The sequence below is a fragment of the Alosa pseudoharengus genome, unplaced genomic scaffold (assembly GCF_046254945.1).
Source record: "Alosa pseudoharengus isolate Yale_2024_CS ecotype anadromous, Long Island Sound unplaced genomic scaffold, YU_APseudo_1.1 YU_APseudo_1.1_scf_2, whole genome shotgun sequence".
Lineage (NCBI taxonomy): Eukaryota > Metazoa > Chordata > Actinopteri > Clupeiformes > Clupeidae > Alosa > Alosa pseudoharengus.
In genome coordinates this window covers 54940225-54963110 of record NW_027468663.1, presented here as the reverse complement: position 1 = coordinate 54963110, position 22886 = coordinate 54940225, and the positions used below count along the sequence as shown (strand labels likewise).

Here is a 22886-nt window from a genome sequence, read left to right as displayed (position 1 = left end):
TGGGTTGGCACGTGTTATTTACTATGGGAGTGACTGTTGGGAAACCCGGCATGAATCTCCACAGAGGGCTTATAATTTGCACTGTACATTTATGTGCCATCTGAATGAAGTTAAGAACAGGGCCAAGAAGGTGCTGCTAACTAATTCAAACGGCTCTAAACACAGAGGCCGGGAGGCAGGAGTGTGTGTGTGTGTACGTGTACGTGTGTGTGTGTGTGTGTGTGTGTGTGTGGGGGTGGATTTATACTCTGGCACCACTTTGAAACAGCTCTTATAAACTTCAAGCAGTCTGCCATTACAAGGGTACAGTAACTAACTGAGTTACTCCTCCATCAGAAAGCTGTTTTGCACATTTGCAACGCAAGCAATCAGTTGAATTTGTTGGGTTTTAAAGACGTCAGCATGAATCTGTATGGGTTTTAAAGAGATCAGCATGAATCTGAATGGGTTTTAAAGAGATCAGCATGAATCTGAATGGGTTTTAAAGAGATCAGCATGAATCTGAATGGGTTTTAAAGAGATCAGCATGAATCTGAATGGGTTTTAAAGAGATCAGCATGAATCTGAATGGGTTTTAAAGAGATCAGCATGAATCTGAATGGGTTTTAAAGAGATCAGCATGAATCTGAATGGGTTTTAAAGAGATCAGCATGAATCTGAATGGGTTTTAAAGAGATCAGCATGAATCTGAATGGGTTTTAAAGAGATCAGCATGAATCTGAATGGGTTTTAAAGAGATCAGCATGAATCTGAATGGGTTTTAAAGAGATCAGCATGAATCTGAATGGGTTTTAAAGAGATCAGCATGGATCTGAATGGGTTTTAAAGAGATCAGCATGAATCTGAATGGGTTTTAAAGAGATCAGCATGAATCTGAATGGGTTTTAAAGAGATCAGCATGGATCTGAATGGGTTTTAAAGAGATCAGCATGAATCTGAATGGGTTTTAAAGAGATCAGCATGAATCTGAATGGGTTTTAAAGAGATCAGCATGAATCTGAATGGGTTTTAAAGAGATCAGCATGAATCTGAATGGGTTTTAAAGAGATCAGCATGAATCTGAATGGGTTTTAAAGAGATCAGCATGAATCTGAATGGGTTTTAAAGAGATCAGCATGAATCTGAATGGGTTTTAAAGAGATCAGCATGAATCTGAATGGGTTTTAAAGAGATCAGCATGAATCTGAATGGGTTTTAAAGAGATCAGCATGAATCTGAATGGGTTTTAAAGAGATCAGCATGAATCTGAATGGGTTTTAAAGAGATCAGCATGAATCTGAATGGGTTTTAAAGAGATCAGCATGAATCTGAATGGGTTTTAAAGAGATCAGCATGAATCTGAATGGGTTTTAAAGAGATCAGCATGGATCTGAATGGGTTGTAAAGAGATCAGCATGGATCTGAATGGGTTGTAAAGACATCAGCATGGATCTGAATGGGTTTTAAAGAGATCAGCATGAATCTGAATGGGTTTTAAAGAGATCAGCATGAATCTGAATGGGTTTTAAAGAGATCAGCATGAATCTGAATGGGTTTTAAAGAGATCAGCATGAATCTGAATGGGTTTTAAAGAGATCAGCATGAATCTGAATGGGTTTTAAAGAGATCAGCATGAATCTGAATGGGTTTTAAAGAGATCAGCATGAATCTGAATGGGTTTTAAAGAGATCAGCATGAATCTGAATGGGTTTTAAAGAGATCAGCATGAATCTGAATGGGTTTTAAAGAGATCAGCATGAATCTGAATGGGTTTTAAAGAGATCAGCATGAATCTGAATGGGTTTTAAAGAGATCAGCATGGATCTGAATGGGTTTTAAAGAGATCAGCATGAATCTGAATGGGTTTTAAAGAGATCAGCATGAATCTGAATGGGTTTTAAAGAGATCAGCATGGATCTGAATGGGTTTTAAAGAGATCAGCATGAATCTGAATGGGTTTTAAAGAGATCAGCATGAATCTGAATGGGTTTTAAAGAGATCAGCATGAATCTGAATGGGTTTTAAAGAGATCAGCATGAATCTGAATGGGTTTTAAAGAGATCAGCATGAATCTGAATGGGTTTTAAAGAGATCAGCATGAATCTGAATGGGTTTTAAAGAGATCAGCATGAATCTGAATGGGTTTTAAAGAGATCAGCATGAATCTGAATGGGTTTTAAAGAGATCAGCATGAATCTGAATGGGTTTTAAAGAGATCAGCATGAATCTGAATGGGTTTTAAAGAGATCAGCATGAATCTGAATGGGTTTTAAAGAGATCAGCATGAATCTGAATGGGTTTTAAAGAGATCAGCATGAATCTGAATGGGTTTTAAAGAGATCAGCATGAATCTGAATGGGTTTTAAAGAGATCAGCATGAATCTGAATGGGTTTTAAAGAGATCAGCATGAATCTGAATGGGTTTTAAAGAGATCAGCATGAATCTGAATGGGTTTTAAAGAGATCAGCATGAATCTGAATGGGTTTTAAAGAGATCAGCATGGATCTGAATGGGTTGTAAAGAGATCAGCATGGATCTGAATGGGTTGTAAAGACATCAGCATGGATCTGAATGGGTTTTAAAGAGATCAGCATGAATCTGAATGGGTTTTAAAGAGATCAGCATGAATCTGAATGGGTTTTAAAGAGATCAGCATGAATCTGAATGGGTTTTAAAGAGATCAGCATGAATCTGAATGGGTTTTAAAGAGATCAGCATGAATCTGAATGGGTTTTAAAGAGATCAGCATGAATCTGAATGGGTTTTAAAGAGATCAGCATGAATCTGAATGGGTTTTAAAGAGATCAGCATGAATCTGAATGGGTTTTAAAGAGATCAGCATGAATCTGAATGGGTTTTAAAGAGATCAGCATGAATCTGAATGGGTTTTAAAGAGATCAGCATGAATCTGAATGGGTTTTAAAGAGATCAGCATGGATCTGAATGGGTTTTAAAGAGATCAGCATGAATCTGAATGGGTTTTAAAGAGATCAGCATGAATCTGAATGGGTTTTAAAGAGATCAGCATGAATCTGAATGGGTTTTAAAGAGATCAGCATGAATCTGAATGGGTTTTAAAGAGATCAGCATGAATCTGAATGGGTTTTAAAGAGATCAGCATGAATCTGAATGGGTTTTAAAGAGATCAGCATGAATCTGAATGGGTTTTAAAGAGATCAGCATGAATCTGAATGGGTTTTAAAGAGATCAGCATGAATCTGAATGGGTTTTAAAGAGATCAGCATGAATCTGAATGGGTTTTAAAGAGATCAGCATGAATCTGAATGGGTTTTAAAGAGATCAGCATGAATCTGAATGGGTTTTAAAGAGATCAGCATGAATCTGAATGGGTTTTAAAGAGATCAGCATGAATCTGAATGGGTTTTAAAGAGATCAGCATGGATCTGAATGGGTTGTAAAGAGATCAGCATGGATCTGAATGGGTTGTAAAGACATCAGCATGGATCTGAATGGGTTTTAAAGAGATCAGCATGAATCTGAATGGGTTTTAAAGAGATCAGCATGAATCTGAATGGGTTTTAAAGAGATCAGCATGAATCTGAATGGGTTTTAAAGAGATCAGCATGGATCTGAATGGGTTGTAAAGACATCAGCATGGATCTGAATGGGTTTTAAAGAGATCAGCATGAATCTGAATGGGTTTTAAAGAGATCAGCATGAATCTGAATGGGTTTTAAAGAGATCAGCATGAATCTGAATGGGTTTTAAAGAGATCAGCATGGATCTGAATGGGTTTTAAAGAGATCAGCATGAATCTGAATGGGTTTTAAAGAGATCAGCATGGATCTGAATGGGTTTTAAAGAGATCAGCATGGATCTGAATGCTTCTTAACCAGAGAAGAAAACAAAGCCATCTTGGTGGGCCCCGCATTCCGGCTCATCTTTCACACACACTCGCACACAAACACAGACTCACTTACTTACACACACACACACACACACACACGCAGGGCCACCCCCCCCCCTCGCGTTTGCTTGATAATTAGATGGGAGGTTGGCCCGGCAACAGGTCTGGGCTTGTCTACAACGATGCAGAACTCCGACTCAAAAGCCCTCCAGTCCATAAAACCCAGAGTGGTGAAAACACCAGGCGTGTAACTCGACACCAGAATGAGGGCATTAGAGGGAGCCAAGCGTGCATTAATGAATACATGTCGCCCATGCAGGAGCAGGCTGCAGTGAGACCTCAAGAAAAAAACCTTGTGGTTGAGTGAGCAAGTTTGGAGGTTCATATTGGAGCCGATGACCTTTGAATGCCTCCTTTCACCCCAAATCTCTCTGACACCCCCCCCCCCCCCCTCCAGCGATGACCTTTGACCCGGCATCCATTATAGCCCATTGTGAGCCTTTCCTCACGGTTCATCCTCACCACACAAAAGGGACAAGCGAGGAGAGGAGAGGAGAGGAGAGGAGGGGAGAGGAGAGGAGAGGAGAGGAGAGGAGAGGAGAGGAGAGGAGGGGAGGGGAGAGGAGAGGAGAGGAGAGAGGAGAGGAGAGGAGAGAGGAGAGGAGAGGAGAGGAGGGGAGAGGAGGGGAGAGGAGAGGAGGGGAGGGGAGAGGAGAGGAGAGGAGAGGAGAGGAGAGGAGAGGAGAGGAGAGAGGAGAGGAGGGGAGAGGAGGGGAGAGGAGAGGAGAGGAGGGGAGAGGAGAGGAGAGGAGAGGAGAGGGCAGAGGAGGCTGGGCGGTTTTGTCCACCTGTCTGGATGAGTTAAGAGCGGCATCTCCGTCAACACCAGACCTCCGGTCACGCTCAGGCCCCTCACTCACCTCGCAGGCCCTGGGGGGAAACACTATCCCAGCCGACAGGGCAGACTTCCTGAGGGAACAAACACACTTCTACAAACTACACAAACACACTTCTTACTGGGGGGGGTGCTGGAGAAGGAAGCCCAAGGAGAGAGAAAAGATGTTTGCCCCTCTTGATGTTGGCCGGGGTAGGGTGGGGAATTGGGTGGTGGGTACCATGGCAACAGGGAAACCTGGCATCAGCTTGAACTCTGATTTAAATTTTTATAGAATATGTAACTGTTAAAATATTTACACTTTCAGTTTCTCAGTGTGCACCAGAGTTCTTTTCCGACAGTAGCTGATCTCGTCAATAACACCCACTGAGTACACTTTTAAATGTACACATATACACGCACACACACACTGTTTATTTTCTTTATTTGCACCTTGCTAAGATAAATTCATCATGTGTGAATGCAGGCAAGAAACCCCTTCCTGATTCCCATTACATAATTAAAGATAAGACTGCATTTACACCCGAGATGTAATATTTTATTCAGTTTTTTGAAGACCAAACCTTGAAACCTTAAGTGCCGCATGTTTCAGTTTCCACACTCCATACTGGCCATTCACATTCACTGACCCATATACACACCCCATACTGGCCATTCACATTCACTGGACACAGTGTTTTACAATCCATCATTGATCACATACGGAAACAATAAGACTCTTGTGAGTGACTTTTCCAATTTGAGGAAGATCAAGAAATCTCAAAAACAGTTAAAAACTTAAATGTCTGTCAGGAGAGGTTCTTAGCAACCTCATGAGCAGTGTTGAATTCTCAATGGGATAAAGGCCTCCGAGCTTTAAAACATTTCCTCTAAATAAAACATTTAAAAAAAAAAAAAATCCTCAAGTTTATGGTGGCTTCTATGCCAATGCCAGAAAAAGGTAACTCAATACTGGAGACTCCTACAATGTCTGCTGGTAGCAAACAAAACATGCCAACAAGCTTAAAGGACAATTCCGGCGCAAAATGAACCTAGGGGTTAATAACACATGTGTACCGAGTTCGACCGTTCGCTGGGATTTGTTTTCATGCTAGTCGAATGTGACCAGTTTTATTGCAAACCGCTTATTAGCGTTTAACGCTAGCCTTCGGGGCACACGTACAGTAGAAAGAAATCATTATTTCTATACCACTAACAATGCTCAAAATAGCACCACACTTACACAGTAGCATAATGAGGGTCTCTACATGTAAACCGAAGCATTGAGAACTTTGTAAGTGTACAGGCAGTTTATTAAAAAGAAACACATACACACATACCGTTCACGTCTGGTTCACATATACAGGCAGGCGATGTGAACTAAAATCAAACGTAATTTGCTCAATATAGGCCTATCAGAAATAATAGCTCCGATGTAACATAACTTGTATAGTGTACTTACTTAGTGGATCCACCTGGTCCCTCTGGTATGGATCGCCGCCGCCTGTGTGGTATTGACTACAGGTAGCTTCTAGCTCTCTCTCTCATAGCCCTTTCACGGAGCTCCCGCAGCTCTTCGTTGGTATTCCGACTCGAAAAGATAAGGACGTCCAATAAGGGTTCATCCTCGATGTCTTCAAATTCGTTCAAATAACCTGCCATCTCTTATGTCTCCTGTTGCGTTCAGTGCTTCTCTTTTGCACAGTCCTTTTGCAACAACGTTTCACCCGAGATTCACTTCACATCCCAGTTCTGTTTAACCAAGGCGCCTGCCTGTATGTGAACCAGACGTCAACGGTAATGTGTTTCTTTTTAATAAACTGCCTGTACACTTACAAAGTTCTCAATGCTTCGGTTTACATGTAGAGACCCTCATTATGCTACTGTGTAAGTGTGGGGCTATTTTGAGCCTTGTTAGTGGTATAGAAATAGCGATTTCTTTCTCTGTACGTGTGCCCCGAAGGCTAGCGTTAAACGCTAATAAGCGGTTTGCAATAAAACTGGTCACATTCGACTAGCATGAAAACAAATCCCAGGGAACGGTCGAACTCGGTACACATGTGTTATTAACTCCTAGGTTCATTTTGCGCCGGAATTGTCCTTTAACGTGGAAATCTAGCTGCCAGTTTCATAAAGCTGACCGCTGCCGGATGTCTGCGCTGGTCGGACTACACATTATTATACAAGAGCCAGTAGCTCTGGGCTCAGCCTGGCAAGGCCACCAGCATACAGTCACTGCAGCCTGGTCTGGACCCACAGAGGATCCGGGTTCCTCCCGTTAGAACCTCCTCTTAGAACACCTGGTGCCAGGTTCCCCAGAACAGAACATGGGGGTTCCATTTCAGATCACCGGAGACCTTCCCTGGCTGAAACGTGACATCACATTAGCTGTGCACGTCGCAAAAACAAGCACTTTGTTTGGTGATCTCACAGAGTGTAAAGCTTGACTAACTTTTAAATAAAAAAGCCTCTGCTGCCACCTGCTGGTAGAGAGTTGTACAGACGCCTAGCTTTGGAGAGACTCGAGACATTTCCTGAGACTGTGAACCCCTTCCTCCCTCCTTCACACAAATGCCCACCAACTCTACTCACTTCAGCACACTCTCCATAGGTCAGCCTGCAGGGGCTGAAATGTGACCCAAGTAAAATACAAATGTACAAATTAGAAAGAAAAAAATACAAAACGTGTCAAAGAAGTCCGTGACGCCGTCGCCCTCGTCCAGCCCCCACAGGTAGTCGTCGTGGTCGAGCGGGGGCGAGAGGCTGACGAACGGGACCGAGGGGTCGAGCGGGCGCGAGAGGCTACTGAGCGGGACCGAGGGGTCGAGCGGGCGCGAGAGGCTACTGAGCGGGACCGAGGGGTCGAGGACAAAGGTGGCCCAGGGGAGCTGGTCCTCGTCATCTGCAGCAAGAAGGGTGGGAGGCCCAGGATGCCAGAGAGAGAGAGAGAGGGAGAGGGAAGGGAAAGAGAGAGAGAGAGGGAGAGAGAGGGAGAGGGAAAGAGAGAGAGAGGGAGGAGAGAGAGAGAGGGAGAGAGAGAGAGGGAGAGGGAAAGTGAGGGGGGGGGGGCAGTTTGACCCAACGCTGGCTTCCCCTTCACTTGCTTTGTACACAGCAGTGGTAAGCATATTTTCTGGACAATGATGCTTGAGCTCTCCACAGCAAGGATCAACAATGCAAAGTCCTCAACTATCACCCTACTGTATGGAAAGACACAGCAGCACAAATATCAAACTTGATTACCTCAGTGCCAAAAGAACTAGAGGATTAGCAAGGTTTCTGTGGGGGGGGGGGTTGTTTCATATGGCTGCTTTTTTGCATTGATAGTAACTGTCATGCATGTTGCAGTGTCTTATTTCACATGTCTGAATGATATAAATGGTGCTAATAAAAATATTCCACAAATATGATCATCACATCATTAACATGAGGAGAGACTTCCCTATCGTTAGTCAGTGTGGATGCTTTTATCGGTTATCTTTATGGTTGGTTATGGTTCCTGATGTGAAGGGCCCTTAAAGCTGGCACACACAACCCCATCTTCATCAACGGGACTGATGTGGAGCGTGTCACCAACCTCACGTTTCTGTGTATGCTTTACTTTAAATAGCAATTTAAGTATGTTAACTTCACTCTCATGCTCTCCTGCACCTAGGCCTCTCCACTTCCCCTGAGTGCAGCACAGCTGACCACCACCAGAGGGCGCATACTCACACACAAACATACACATACAACATGTGGTAAATATTAGATTGAACTACAATAAGTATGGGAATACTAAATACATACTTGATTGTCTTTAAGGATTTTCCAACCAATCCACTCTACTATTTTTTTTTATATATTAAAGTATGCCTTTTTTAAAAATATATTTTTTTTTTTCACTTTATTAAGTAGTAAGTATTTTTAGAAATCTTAACTTGGTGTGGAATCTTGGATTTGAGTGTACCCACACTCTAAGATCAAATGTGTGTGTGTAAGAACATTTTATAAATGAGGCCCCAGTATATTTGCTTATTTAAAACAAAATACAGCAATGAAAAATAGCACCATCACATGAGCATAATTGTTGTGTAATTTATTGAGTACATGCCAGAGAACACACATGTTAAATGCTTCATAACACTGTGTAGATGAATCAGCTTTGTGGCAGAAAAGTGACAAGATGGTGAGTTTTTAAAAAATAGTTCTTATGATAAATATTAAAGGTACACTATGCAGGTTTAGGTATTTTTGCCAATTGTAGAGCTCCCTCTAGAGTTGCAATATATTTATATTTTACACTGCTGTTGTAAATAGCTTTACAACAATTTAGCTGTAAATAGCTAAACTTTTTGTGACTTATCCCCCCTGTACACAATGTAAATGCTTTTATTGTGAAGGTGAAGGATTAACAACAGCCTAAAGAGCTATAGCAGGGCTCCAGAGTGCGACCAATTTTTCAAAAGTGCGACCAGCTATTCGAGAGAGGAAAAAGTGTCTGCATTGACACATATTTGGCCAATATCGTGGTTTAAACAAATCACAGATAGTGAAGGGCAGGACCTCCCCTCTGATTGGCCGTGGCCCAGTGCCTGTGTGTAAATTTGAAAATGCGTGTGCTGCAGAGAGAGAGAGAGAGAGAGAGAGAGAGGTCAGAGACCCGTCAGATAAACAGAGTGGATGTAGTTACAGTGTGGTCACATAGGCCGGGATAAATGTCCCCTCTCCCCACTGCCTTTCGGCGGCTGGCAGCAGCAAACCGATCAGACGAGCCCGAGATGATGATCAAGTTTATCGTTGCCTACGATAGGCCTAATGAAACTTCCCTTCACCAAGTTCAGTCCGAAATAATTATTCACCAGAAAAATAGTTTGAACGTAAACCCGACGTACAGGAATGCCACTTGCGCCAAATTTATAGGAGTCATTGCAGATAAAAAGACGTCTTAAAATTGCGAAAAATGCATACAAGGCCTTCCCGAACGACAGAGATACAGATATCGCCGAAAAGGAGTGCCTCATTGACAGCAGTTACATGTAGGGAGTAACCCGGTTTTCAACAGTAATATTCGTTTTGCGCGCGAGTTGTGTAAACTCATTCTAATGGCATTAATCAATTTAATCCGGTATTTGGCGCAAACCGAATATCGCTGCTACATTTAAAGCCCGAATATTCCCTGCATGTATAACTGTGGTCATTGTGTACGGTGAATTGAATGGACACATTTAGATCGAGCATGGCAAGTCATTGCAATAGCCTATAATAATAGGCCTACCATTTCGTTACTGCATTAAAGGAATTATCCGGAGTAAAATGCACTTTAGATCGATTTACGGATGATTGGGGGTACATACGTTGAGTTGACATCAAAATCACATCATTCGGATGTGTTTTGAGAAAGTTCGATTGTAGCGTTTTCAGTCACACAACTCATAGCCTGGAAGTGAGCAGGGCATTTCAATTTCGCTGCTACAAAACGCTATTTTTATACCTCTTCTACAGTTCCAAACAACATAACACTTACGTGGTAGTGAGTAGAGGGTCCCTAAAGCCAAACCGAAGTATCCCGAGGTCTTTATGTGGTCGAATAGAGAGTCCAGAATGAATTTCATCAAGCCAGTACCTTTCCGGAAATATTGCCATCTTTGCTGTAGGAGTCTTATTGCTGGGTGTGTTGTAACACTGCTCTGGAAATTCACAATTTCGTCGCCGTTTAAAAAAAAAAAAAACATAGTCCAGTATTTCTTTCGAAATTGAAATGAAGTTGTATGGACTGGACTATGTTTTTTTTTTTTTTTTAAAGGCGACGAAATTGTGAATTTCCAGAGCGTGTTACAACACACTCAGCAATAAGACTCCTAGAGCAAAGATTTCCGGAAAGGTACTGGCTTGATGAAATTCATTCTGGACTCTCTATTCGACCACATAAAGACCTCGGGATACTTCGGTTTGGCTTTAGGGACCCTCTACTCACTACCACGTAAGTGCAATGTTGTTTGGAACTGTAGAAGAGGTATAAAAATAGCGTTTTGTAGCGGCGAAATAATATGCCCTTCTCACTTCCACGCTAATGAGCTTTGACTAAAAACGGTAACATCGAACTTTCTCAAAACACATCCGAATGACATGATTTGGATGTCAACTCAACGTATGTACTCCCAATCATCCGTAAATTGATCTAAAGTGCATTTTACTCCGGATAATTCCTTTAACCATAGTGATGTTCTTATTGAAAATTTAAAAATACTAAAATTAAAAAGTAAATTGCATTGTGGGGCTGTCAAATGATTATTGCAATCATCATTGCAAAATCACATAAAAATCCCCCAGGCTACTTGGAACATCTCTTTAAATTGTGCTCAAATACATTTCTATGGAAGATGCTAGCATGGCGAGCTGGTTTAGCCAAGGCATAAAGGTCATGAAGGATAGTATGTAAGACATTGAGCCATGAGATGTGCAGAAGCCCTTAAAAGACGTGCATTGTTAATTTACTCACTGTTATTTTTATTTAATTCATCTTGAGATGTTTTAAGTTTAAATTTCAGCTTAGTGAAGCACTTAAAGCACCAACACTTCATTAAGTTACTTTTCTTGTAGAATTGTAAATCATAAGTCATAAGACAACCTATATAGGACAGTAATTAAGCGAAAAAAGTGAACCTGCTGCGGTGTTAAATGCAATGTGGTTGAAAATTTGGGTGCACCTAACTTTTGTGCTGGTGCACCTAAGAAAAAAAGTTAGGCGCACCAGTGCAACCAGTGCAAAAAGTTAGTCTGGAGCCCTGCAAGGTAATGTTTCATGATTCTCGCGAGATTTGTCAGGCCACCGTTCTTGAAGTTGCAAGGCTGGTTTTCTCAGTAGTGATTCGCTACGTCTATGCTGTATAGCTATGCTAGGTGAGCGATTCAACTATTACAAGTTCGATTACCATCAAATTGGCTTCGTAAAGGTGAAAATCTTGCATAGTGTACCTTTAAGTAACCCCTCATTTAGATGAAAAAAACCCTCATGATTAGTTCAACAGTACTCCTAAAGGCATATGCCAATCCCACAGCAAATCCCAAACACAACGAATAAAGAAATACATTTCCCACAGTAACCACCACATAGATGATATGCATAGGGCATGTCAGTTACACAATGTGTATTCAATCAGGTTAACCCTCATGTTATCCTTGGGGTCAATTTGACCCCAAGCAACGTTTAACATCATAAAATATATGGTTCATTTTTTTTTTTTGCTTCATGTTTCATGACTTTTCCTCAATTGAAGGGTACAACAGAGTTAGCATGAAATTTGTACAATAATTTGTTTTCAATGTCCTGTACAAATATTTTGTACATTGATGTTCCTTGGGGTCAGTTTGACCCCAGCTGTATGAAACATAGGATACATGAATATTTGACACATTATGAATATTATTATTTTAATAGTATGAGAACATATTGTTATTATCATTATTACATACACAGGTACATATTACATATAAGTCATTTTGGCAGGACTGTATAAGTCAAAAGGGGAAGCAACAGCAAGCCTTTGGGCTGCTGACACTGGATGGGCAATATTACCAGCCAGGGTTCCAAGGTTCATAAAGGGGTGTGTGTGTGTGGGGGGGGGGGGTGGGATTGTTTTGTAGGGCTTTTGATGGTGGTTATTACACTCTTGTTAAGTACCCGTCACAAAAAAACTGGGTAACAATATTAATTACACAAGGGTTAAGTGAAGGCCATAGTTGTGTGATTAGCATACAGATTAACATAATGCATAAGAGACTGACGTAAATGTAAAGCTAACAAAAACATGATTCACATTACCAGGTAATTGGAGGTTATTGGAAACTGAAATTTCAGCAATATTCAATTTCTATCAGATTCTACATAGAATGCCGCAAATGCAACACACTATAGCTTTAAAGAGTAAAAAGACAGAATGCTCAATTTATCATCAAACCTTACAGAGGAAGATGTCCCACAATATTAAAATGTATTATTCACTTTGGACAAAAGCCTAACCATAACCATAACAACATTAAAAATTAATAATGATTTAAATGTCCAACAATATTCTAATCTAATTCTAATATATAAATAAAAACAATAATGATTTAAACAAACAAAAACATTTCTGATAATGATTTCAACATATTAGAATCTCCAGGGAAAATAAAAACCCTATGTAATAACAAACTCTATATAATAATAAACCCTATATAATGGCATTAGTTTAATCTACTCTGCTGTGCTTATTTTTGCAAAGCAGTTCCTTCGCCATGTTCACCCAGTTTGGTGAATACATAATCGCATCTGTGCCATTTTTCCATCCATTTACACCACTTGTTTGATTTAACAATCATATCGAATATAATTTCCCCAATTCTGACTTAATTCGCCCATAGTTTGAATTTAAATTACATAATTTCTCACGTGTGATTATTCCTGATATATGGTGTCTTCTGATGTGAGACACACTTCATTTCCACTATGATATAACGCTTATGACTAACAATCCTCCAAGTTTTTGTTGAATGCCTTTTCAAGGCTTTTCAGTGCATCCTCTGGTGTAAGTGTTTTCCAGTCACTTGGAATATCTGCAGGTTGTGCATTATAAGCTTCTGCAAATTTATCATTAAACCTCATCAGCACATACTTCCAGTAGTCTGAGGCCTCAAGACTGGAATCTGCTGCTATATGCCACTCAGGGTAGAAGTCTCGGTAATCCTTATAGGGATGAAACTCATCATTTGTTTCCTCATTTTGAAATGATATGTTACTTTTCACCAAAGTTGTGCATATATCGGTACTCAATTTTTGGGTTGTGTTGTCTCGATACCTTCCGAATGCGCTGGAACGATGCAGGCTGGAGAAGTGTTCTTTGTGGTCTGCACCTTTTTTCTCACAGGGTGTGTGGCAGAAGGGACAATGCTGCCCACATCCACACAGGGTAGTGAAGAGCAGCTCATGGGGTTTCGTGGGCAACTGATCAATTCTCTCAGTGATGTGCTCGATGCCTGTTTTGTTGTCATACTCCTGAGTTAGGGATTCTTCCATGTCCTTGATTAGGTCTATTAGGTTGGTGGCAAACTGGTCTGGTTTTGCATTGTTGAGGATCATAAAGATCTGCAAAGAATCTTTTTGGAAGATCAGTTTATTTTTCAGAGAATCACAAAATTGTTGTATAAACACACTTAAGTCTTCAGACTTTGAGCACTTGGTGATTGTGTTTTTGATATTCTGCAAAATATCATAGAGTAGGTGTTTCTCCAGCACAGTCATGTTTGCTTGTGCGGTGGATTTTTCAATGATTTGTTGCTTAATCCAGTCTTTCACAAATGTTTCATGTGATGATGTATAATCCTTGTACTTCTCAAATGTGTCACTTTCAAGCAGGTGTTTTAAAAGGGCAAACTGGAAATTAGCCTGTGTGTTGAAGTCAGTTCCTGTAACTCCCTGCTTCATTTCTTTTTCAATTGCCTGCCCAAGCTCTTTAGACACGTAGTCCTGGACTGCTGCCTTCACAAAGGTCTCTATGAATTCTGTAGCTTTCTTCTGGCAATGATCTTCATCACTGAATGATTCTAATTTCACCTTGATTGTGAGTTTAAATTCTGTCAGACGTTTCTGCGGGTCATTGCGGACATTGAATTCCTTGTGTGCTGTCTGGAAGTTCTCTGCTGTTCGAACACCGACATGATGCTTCAGATAAACTTCACATTCATCAGTAATGTCTACCGATTGGTCATCAATATTCTTGAGGATCTTTTTGATGTTTGTCTCATTGTGATCTGCGTTGTTTCTGTTCATGGTGTCTATGAAATCTGATATCCGTTCTTCACAGTTGTTGATGATACTGTCACAGACATCTTGTATTTTAGCAAAGAACTGTGTTTTATCCATATCTCTAATGGCACCAAACCCTCTCTTTGCCCAACTTTCCCAGTCAGAAAACCAATCAGATTTAACAATGAATTCCTCCTGTTCACTAGACTTCAGGTTGATTGTGCTGAGCATTTTGTCGACATCTCCACTCTTTGAACTTAGATTTGACTTGAGTTGATTGAGCACATCCTGATAAGCATCTCTCTTTGGCAGGCTAACTTTAGACAGCTCTGATGTTATTCCTTCCCACACTTTCTCAAATTCTACGGCCAGTTCATCATTGCATAACTTTTTATTTTGCAGCTCCTTGATGTTCCTCTCTATTGTTTTCATCTGTGTTTCCTTCACTTTATTCAACACCTCCATTCCCTCTATTATTTCAACAGCCTTCTCTAAGGACTGTGTGATGACGCTTTCTGTCTGTTGTCTGAGAGAATTGGCATTTGACCAGAAATCCTGTTTGTATTTCTTTACCAAACAGACTTTGCGGTCCTTTTTCTCAAAGTATTTTTCAAGGTTTGCAAGGATCTTCTTTTCCTCTTCATCCAACTTACTCAATCCCTCATCTAACATCTCTTTGAGTATGCCACGTAAACCATCTCTCTGGACATTCTGTTCAGTCACTCCAAAATTGGATAATTCTGTTTCCTTAGTTTTAAGCCAGTTGTTCATCTCATTCTGAAATGACCACTCCCAGGTGTTGTACTGAGTGCATAAATCTGAATATGCCTCTGCCATCAAACTGTTGCTGAAATTGAAGATAAAGTTCTCAAACTTCACAGCATTCCACAAACCTTCTGTCCACTTCAGGAATTCTGCTGCATCATTGCTCTTGATGTCATCCGACATTTTGACAGAGTTAATCAAACTCCTCTTGAGTTTGTACACAGCTTCACTGTAGCCAGTGCTCACTGGGGCCATTGGGGGAGTTCCATGCCAAAGTCCAGGGATGTAGTAGCTGTGTTCATCAGGGTCATATTCCATTATATCAGAGAACTTTGTGTTGGCTTCCCTCTTCTCCCTTTTGGCTACTAATTGAGTCATCTCATCCAGCTGCTCCACCATCTTGCTCTTGTCTCTCATGTTGCTGTCATGAGCAGACATGTCTGACATGTTCTTATGCACAAACACACATCTGGGCTTCTTCCCAACCTCCTTCATCTTAAGAGAGGCATGGACCACAATCTGCAGAATGTCCTTCATCTTTGTGAAGTTCTCCATGACAACATTGATGATGGTGATGTCACTGAGTCCTACCACCAGTGTTGCTAACTCGTTGTCATATTCATAGCTTGTGTCTAATGCTGCCAGCTCCGGTGATTTCAAGCCCTCTGTGTCAATGACCATGACGAAGTCACAATCCAGCTCAGATCTAAATTCCTCAGAGACTTTAATCAGCAGCATGAAGGCTCCTCTGGTGCATCTTTCACTGCTGACAGCAAACTGCACCCCAAACATGGTGTTGATGAGGGTGGACTTCCCAGTGCCCTGTACCCCCAGCATAGTCAGCACCAGGATCCTACTCTTGGAGTCCACCAGCTGATGGAGCTGAGTCAGGACCGCTGATATCCACTTCATTGGGATGTTTGATGCGTCTCCATCCACCAGCTCAATTGGAAACCCATCCAGCAGCATCTGAGCGCACAGAGCAGGCAGGTGCTGCTATTGGTTCCGGTCTGGGTTGTTTTCTGGAAGGGAGCGAGCACACTCATAAAGCTGGCCCAGCTCACGGAAGAAGTGCTCAAGACCCAAAGAGCTGTTTGAGATTTGCTCTTTTAAGCGAGCGATCAGCTCCTTGTCCTGTGGTGTGTTTCCACTGCACTCTTCACACTGCTGTCTCAGTGTGGACAGCTCACGCCTGCAAAGAGTGTCCAGCAGCATCTTCAGCCACTTCAGGAAGTACAGATGTTCTTTTCCTGATTGTGAGGTTCCAGCAGTAAATTTGACCATAGCATCTGATATATTGAACTGATGCTGCTTTTCCCTCAGTGCCTTTTCTTTGCTCTTCAGTTGACTCAGGTAGTGCTCCGTGTCTGTCCCTGCATTTCTCATTCTGCATCTCTCTTTCTCCAACTGGCTGATTTCCTTCCAGATGTCCCCATGCAAAGGTAACTGTTTCTTCTTGAATGTCACGACATCCTCAATAGCTTCAGTGATTCCTTCAGCATGAAGTCTGCCACTCCTGCACTCAGTAGAGTCCTCGTCCACTTGAATGCCTACATCGTGAGCAACACCAACCATGCTCTCCACTTTGAGTTTATAAGGGTTCTTTTCAACGAGGCCCCTCACATGGACACGTAAACTCTTCGCCAAATCGACATCATTCTGCCTGTTCTTGATGATCCTATTTTTGACGTTGATGTTGAGTCGTCTGCACACGTCCTTGAGTGTCACCATGTTGAAGTTCTCCGTCTGAGAGTTGGTGAGTAAGAACAGTTCTGCATTGTTCTCTGTGTTGGTCAGAGTGCTGAGGTCTCCATCCAGGTCATCACTGAAGATGAACACTGCAGCTGAGGTCTGACACAGGAAGGACATCTGGCTCTTAAACAACCTGGCGTCTCCTCTCAGATTGGCAATGGCCATTGGCTGAGTGAACATGTCAATGTTTGGGTTCCCACATGGCAGATACCAGCTGACTTCAACCAGACCATCTGAAACTCTCCTGGGCACATTACCACAGTCCATGTCATGGTGGACAAACGTGTTATTGTGCTGATGAGGATTACTGATCAACTTGTTCAGAATCTGAGATTTGGGCAAACTGCTCTTTCCTAGTCTAATAAAAGACACCATGGGGATGTCCATTTCTACAACCATGCCCTCTACAAATGCCTTGTCTCCTGAATGAGGTTTGTACTTTTTCACCAGGTCCCTCATGGCCCACAACATCAGAGTGCACTGCTGTGTGTCACAGTTTGGAAGCAACAGTGGAACAGCAAACTGGCACATGGACATTTTGGAGACCATTTCCTGCTGGAGGAAAGGATCTGAACAATAGAATAGAGCTGTGATCAAATCTAGAGGATTCATGGCAATATAGTTACCAGTAGGTTCAGCAGAATTAAGGTTCTTTGCATGTTCTGAATGAGCATCTGCATAATTTATATTTCTGGCATTTAAATTGGACTTCATGAGCCTCTTCAAGAAGTTCCATGGCAGCTGCTCCAGACTCTGTGCTGGCTCATCAGACACTGTGTTCCCGTTGATCTCCAGGACGGAGCTGAGTGTGAGCTTCCCTCCATGAAGGTCTCTCAGGCCCAGAGCAGACAGCAGTTCAGGAAGTCCATTACCTGGGGGGGGGGGGGGTAAACATAAACTGTGGTTAGACTATTTATTGACATTTACATGTATTGATTTAGTAGACATCAGAAATCAGACTTTTGATCAGTTGGAGCTGAAGCGCCCAAATCGGTGACGTCACATGCAACTGTAGTTCTTTATCACAATTCCACTAACTTACCGATGTGGGCCGAGATGTAGTTTTAAAAAAGGGGGAAAAAGAGCTATGGAGAATCCATTTCATTTCGCTAAGCTTTAGGAATGCAACCAGTAGGGGGCGATGAGGTTACTTTACTATAGAGTCATATTCATTGAGGAAGTGTTTAATCTCCTCTGTAACTTTGTAGAGGTAAAGATGAGACATGAGAATGGGCCTAAGTAAACCTTGATAACTTTGAAATTTTTGGTCAAATTAAAAACAGCAGAATAACATCTTTAACCATCAAAATACTTACATAGTGGTGTGTCGCATATCAACCATGTCAACCATGACATCAACAAAGTCCACCAATATATCACCCATGACTTGGCAGCTATGGAAGTTGTCTCTATGGGGAGAAGAAATATTAGTCAAGTGAGAGTTGATTTTTTTTCATTTCGGAAAATTCTCTTTAAAATTATATGGTAAAACCCAGATAAGACCATGGAAAAAATATGGCTTCATTTTACAGTACAGTGTCTGCTTTCATATTGAGTAAGTTCTAAAAACATCAGCAAAAAGGACCCAGTATTTAAAAAGATGCAATAGTTCCTGCAGATGTTACCAGGTAGGTAAATGGCATAAAACCATTATGAATGGGTGTGAACAACTATTACCAGAACAAGTAATTTACTGGAAAGTTATATCATAATTTATCACTAAAACATTATTAAACCTGGGCTCTTGCCAACATAAGCCTGTGATAACTAAAATTGTACCTAGAATTGATGGGTAAGACAGAAGGTGTTTTTAAGAAATGTTTGTTTACTTTCACTTGTTTACTTGCATGTGTGTGCATGTATCTTTATGTGTGTGTTTATGTGTGTGTGTGTGTGTGTGTGTGTGTGTGTGTGTGTGTGTGTGTGTGTGTGTGCGTGTGCCTGCATAGTGCACATATACAAATGTACAAATGTACACATATATTAATTAATTGTATGGTACCCCATGAACGGAATTCCACTAAACTTGGCATGAATTCAGAGGGTGCCAGAATGATCCTACATCTCCATTTTGTGCAGTTTTGACCCTGTCAGCCAGAGATACCTGCGATTACATCTCATTTTTGCTTTTTCATTTTTAACTAAGTGGCGCTATACATCAAATAAGTGGTTATGGGATGGGTTGACATGGCCTCTTGAGACATACTAAAAAAATGATGGTCCTCCTAGGCCCTACAGTTCTCGAGATATTCACAGAAAACTGTGTCCGGCCTACCCTCCTTTCGGGGGGTATGGTCCAGAAGGGGGGCGACGGATCAACACGAAAAACAATTTGTTCCGTGTCATCCTAGTGGGGCTACATGCCCACCAAGTTTCGTGCAGCCCGGTCTTTCAGTGTCCCGGGAATCGTTGAAGAAAAAAAACTCTGACTAAACCTGTATGACCGCTGTTTGCTGCACCGCGGCCATAATAATCAGCTGTGAAAGTTTTGTGGGGACATCTATTAGTTAAGATTTTTAGCCTATTCACCGGTAAGTGTATAATAGACATATACAGGGTGATAACACACAAAAAGCTACTACCAATGCAATGCTATCACTTATTTTCTAACTCTAGGGTGGTATAGGTTGCCAAAAATCACTATTAACGTATAGCCCCCAGATCACTATTAACGTACCCCTCAGATCACTATTAACGTATACCCCTCAGATCACTATTAACGTATACCCCTCAGATCACTATTAACGTATACCCCTCAGATGGTACCGACCGACCCCTCTGGCTCAAGGACTATTTTGTGTCTAACAGACTATGCAGTTTAAACACCTCATAAAGACATGCTTTTCAGTTGGGATGAACTTTATAGACAATTTTAACCTTTTTTGGAATATTTAAGACCTAATAGCGCAGAACTCAGTTGGATTGAGGCCAAAGTCTTAAGTGAAAACTATCACCTGTCTCTCCATCACCCAACAGTTTTGCTGACCTTGCCAACCCTTTGATAACAACTCAGTAGCCATATAGATGGAACACGTTGATGACATCAACAACTCGAAACACTCGTCTGCACAGGCTGAAATACAGACATTACCACCCCCCCCCACCCCCACACCTCAATAAACACTCACTAGCGTCTGACCAAATTTCAGAAGACTTATTACATTTTCTATTTTCTTATTTTTCATTTTAATTTATCTGATAAACACAGACTTGATATATCACCTGTCTTTATCTGATCACTCTGAAGCTCAGTGTTGACTCTAATAGTGAACTCAGTTCCTGGTTTCAGGCCTGTGATGTGTGCACTGCAGGGCTCAGTAGAAATGGACTTCTGGGTCATAAGAGACCAGGAAGCTGTCTGGAGTCAGCAGCCAGCTGAGGCTAGTAGATGATGCAGTGATGGAGTTTCCAGTTAGATGCTCTGGGATTGGAATTGCTAAAGAGATAAAAAAGGTTGTTGTAAAATGGAGCCATGTAGTGTATACTATATGATAGAAATAAAAGCTGGTCCCTCAGCCTCCATTTGTGTGCACACGGCCCTGCAGTATCATGCCCTTTTATGGGGACTGACAGGGTGTTTACCTTTGCTAATTAAGATCAATTGGCACACCCTGTAAACTTGGGACGGGAAAATGGGATTCAGTATGAGAACAAAATTGCATGATTCTGAGGTTTAAGAACTTTGTGAATCTGCTTAAGAGTTTTTGTAGAACAGGCCCCTGTTTGGTTTAAATTTGTTTAGCCCTCAAAGAACAATATAGTACCTTAATAATATCAATTTGATAATTGACAAATGTATTACAGCTTCCCCTGTTTCAAAGAGCAGCGTCCGCCACTGATGTACATATTGCCTCATTTTTCTTTTGGTATTAAATATGTTTTGTTGTATTATAGATAGATAGATAGATAGATAGATAGATAGATAGTGTAGTTATATTTATATCTCAGTGCGGATTAGGACTACACTGCTACATATTTTGGCTCCATTTTTTCAATACAGTCTATGCTCTGTGGGTTGTACTGTTTTCAGCGTTTTTCTTCTTTGAGTAAGCAGTATGATGGCATTAAAGCCTAATGATTTAGCCACTCTGATTAACATTGTTTTGATTCCTTGTGCGTCGGTCCAATGTCTCATGAAGCGCATGTTGACTCGAAATGTCACCTGTTGGTGTGTATAATGATTTTTTTCTTAAGGGAGGAGCAATGTGCCAGCATTCTTAATAATGCCGCATCTCACCTGTTATTACTGATGCCTCCACGCATGTGCTCTGGCAGCCATCTTCTCTGAGGGTGGCAACAGTGAAGTAGTACTTCTCTCCTGGCTGAAGCCCTGTCAGCTCCAGACCCAAATCCACCACCACAGCACTCTGCTGTTCTTGGCCTCCGGTCCAGTTGACTCTGTATCTGTAGGGCCCAGCACCGCGGGGTGGGGACCACTCCAATATCAGAGAGTCCGTCTGAACCGAGGAAAACCGGAGCAACCCAGGTGGAGGAACTGATGATAGTTTGCGGAAATACAAAACAATGAAATTTTAAGTACATAAGAAGGCGTGGATACACACACACACACACACACAAACACACACACACAAACACACACACACACCTGGAGAATTCTGCAGAACTGGAGGACGTGAGCGTCTTTTTACTCTTGAATATTCCGAGAAATGTCTTTTAGAAAATGTTTTTCTGTAAGAAATTTGTTGAAACAAAACAGATGTTATTTATTGATGAATATGAGAGGCGTTTAATTCAACAGATTATTATACACACTAAAGCTCATAATTTATTTGGTGAGTCGTGTATCTTAAGTATGTATAAGTATAAGTAGGGTTGCAAAATTCCGGGAATTTTCAAAGTTGGAAACTTTCCATGGGAACTAAAGGGAATATATGGGAATTAACAGGAATAAACGGGAATTAATGGGAATAAACTGGGAATTTCTAATATGGCAAGCTAGTCTATAACAGGGAACTTAAATGTAGTGGACAAAACCCCATCTTGCAGCATAATATTAGTTAAAACAATCTGATTTAATGCAATTTCAGTCGAATTTCTACCCTGCACATAAGCCAATCACATGCACACAGCAATCAGCATAGGCTAGACATAAAGGAAACTATGGTGCGTTTATGTGCGTGGGAAAAAAATGTTGTTGAGTGGTGTGGTGTATCTTGGGCAGTTCAGTGTTGCTAGTTTAGCACGCTAGTAAACCATAGGCAGAGAATGGGATTCCCGCTAGTATGCTAGCTAGCTTTGTATGCTAAGCTAAGCGAAAATACGAACATACAAATCATATTGCTTATTACGAAACAAAATGTTAATGTTTGTATATGAAACAGTTTGTATGAATTACCCAAAATTCCCAGTTAATTCCCGTAAATTCCCATTAATTCACATAATTTCCTTTAATTCCATGAAAGTTTCCAATTTTGAATATTTCCAAAATTCCCCAGCTTAACTTCCCATGGTAAGTTTCCTGAAATTTACCGGAAATTTTCCGCCCCTTTGCAACCCTAAGTATAAGTATACTCTTTTGATCCCGTGAGGGAAATTTGGTCTCTGCATTTATCCCAATACGTGAATTAGTGAAACACACTCAGCAGACAGTGAACACACAGTGAGGTGAAGCACACACTAATCCCGACGCAGTGAGCTGCCTGCTACAACAGCAGCACTCGGGGAGCAGTGAGGGGTTAGGTGCCTTGCTCAAGGGCACTTCAGCCGTGGCCCACTGGTCAGGGGCTCGAACCGGCAACCCTCCGGTTACAAGTCCAGAGTGCTAACCAGTAGGCCACGGCTGAAGTGGCACATACTTACAGAATTGACAACAAGACAAAACAGTTTCATTATCTTGCCAATATTAGGTTAGGATAGGTTA

General features: G+C 41.4%; 1 pseudogene; it reads right to left on the bottom strand.

Moving 5' to 3' along the window:
- Positions 1–12982: 12982 nt before the first annotated feature.
- Positions 12983–21349, bottom strand: LOC143135423 (interferon-induced very large GTPase 1-like; annotated as a pseudogene).
- Between the last annotated feature and the right edge of the window lie 1537 nt (positions 21350–22886).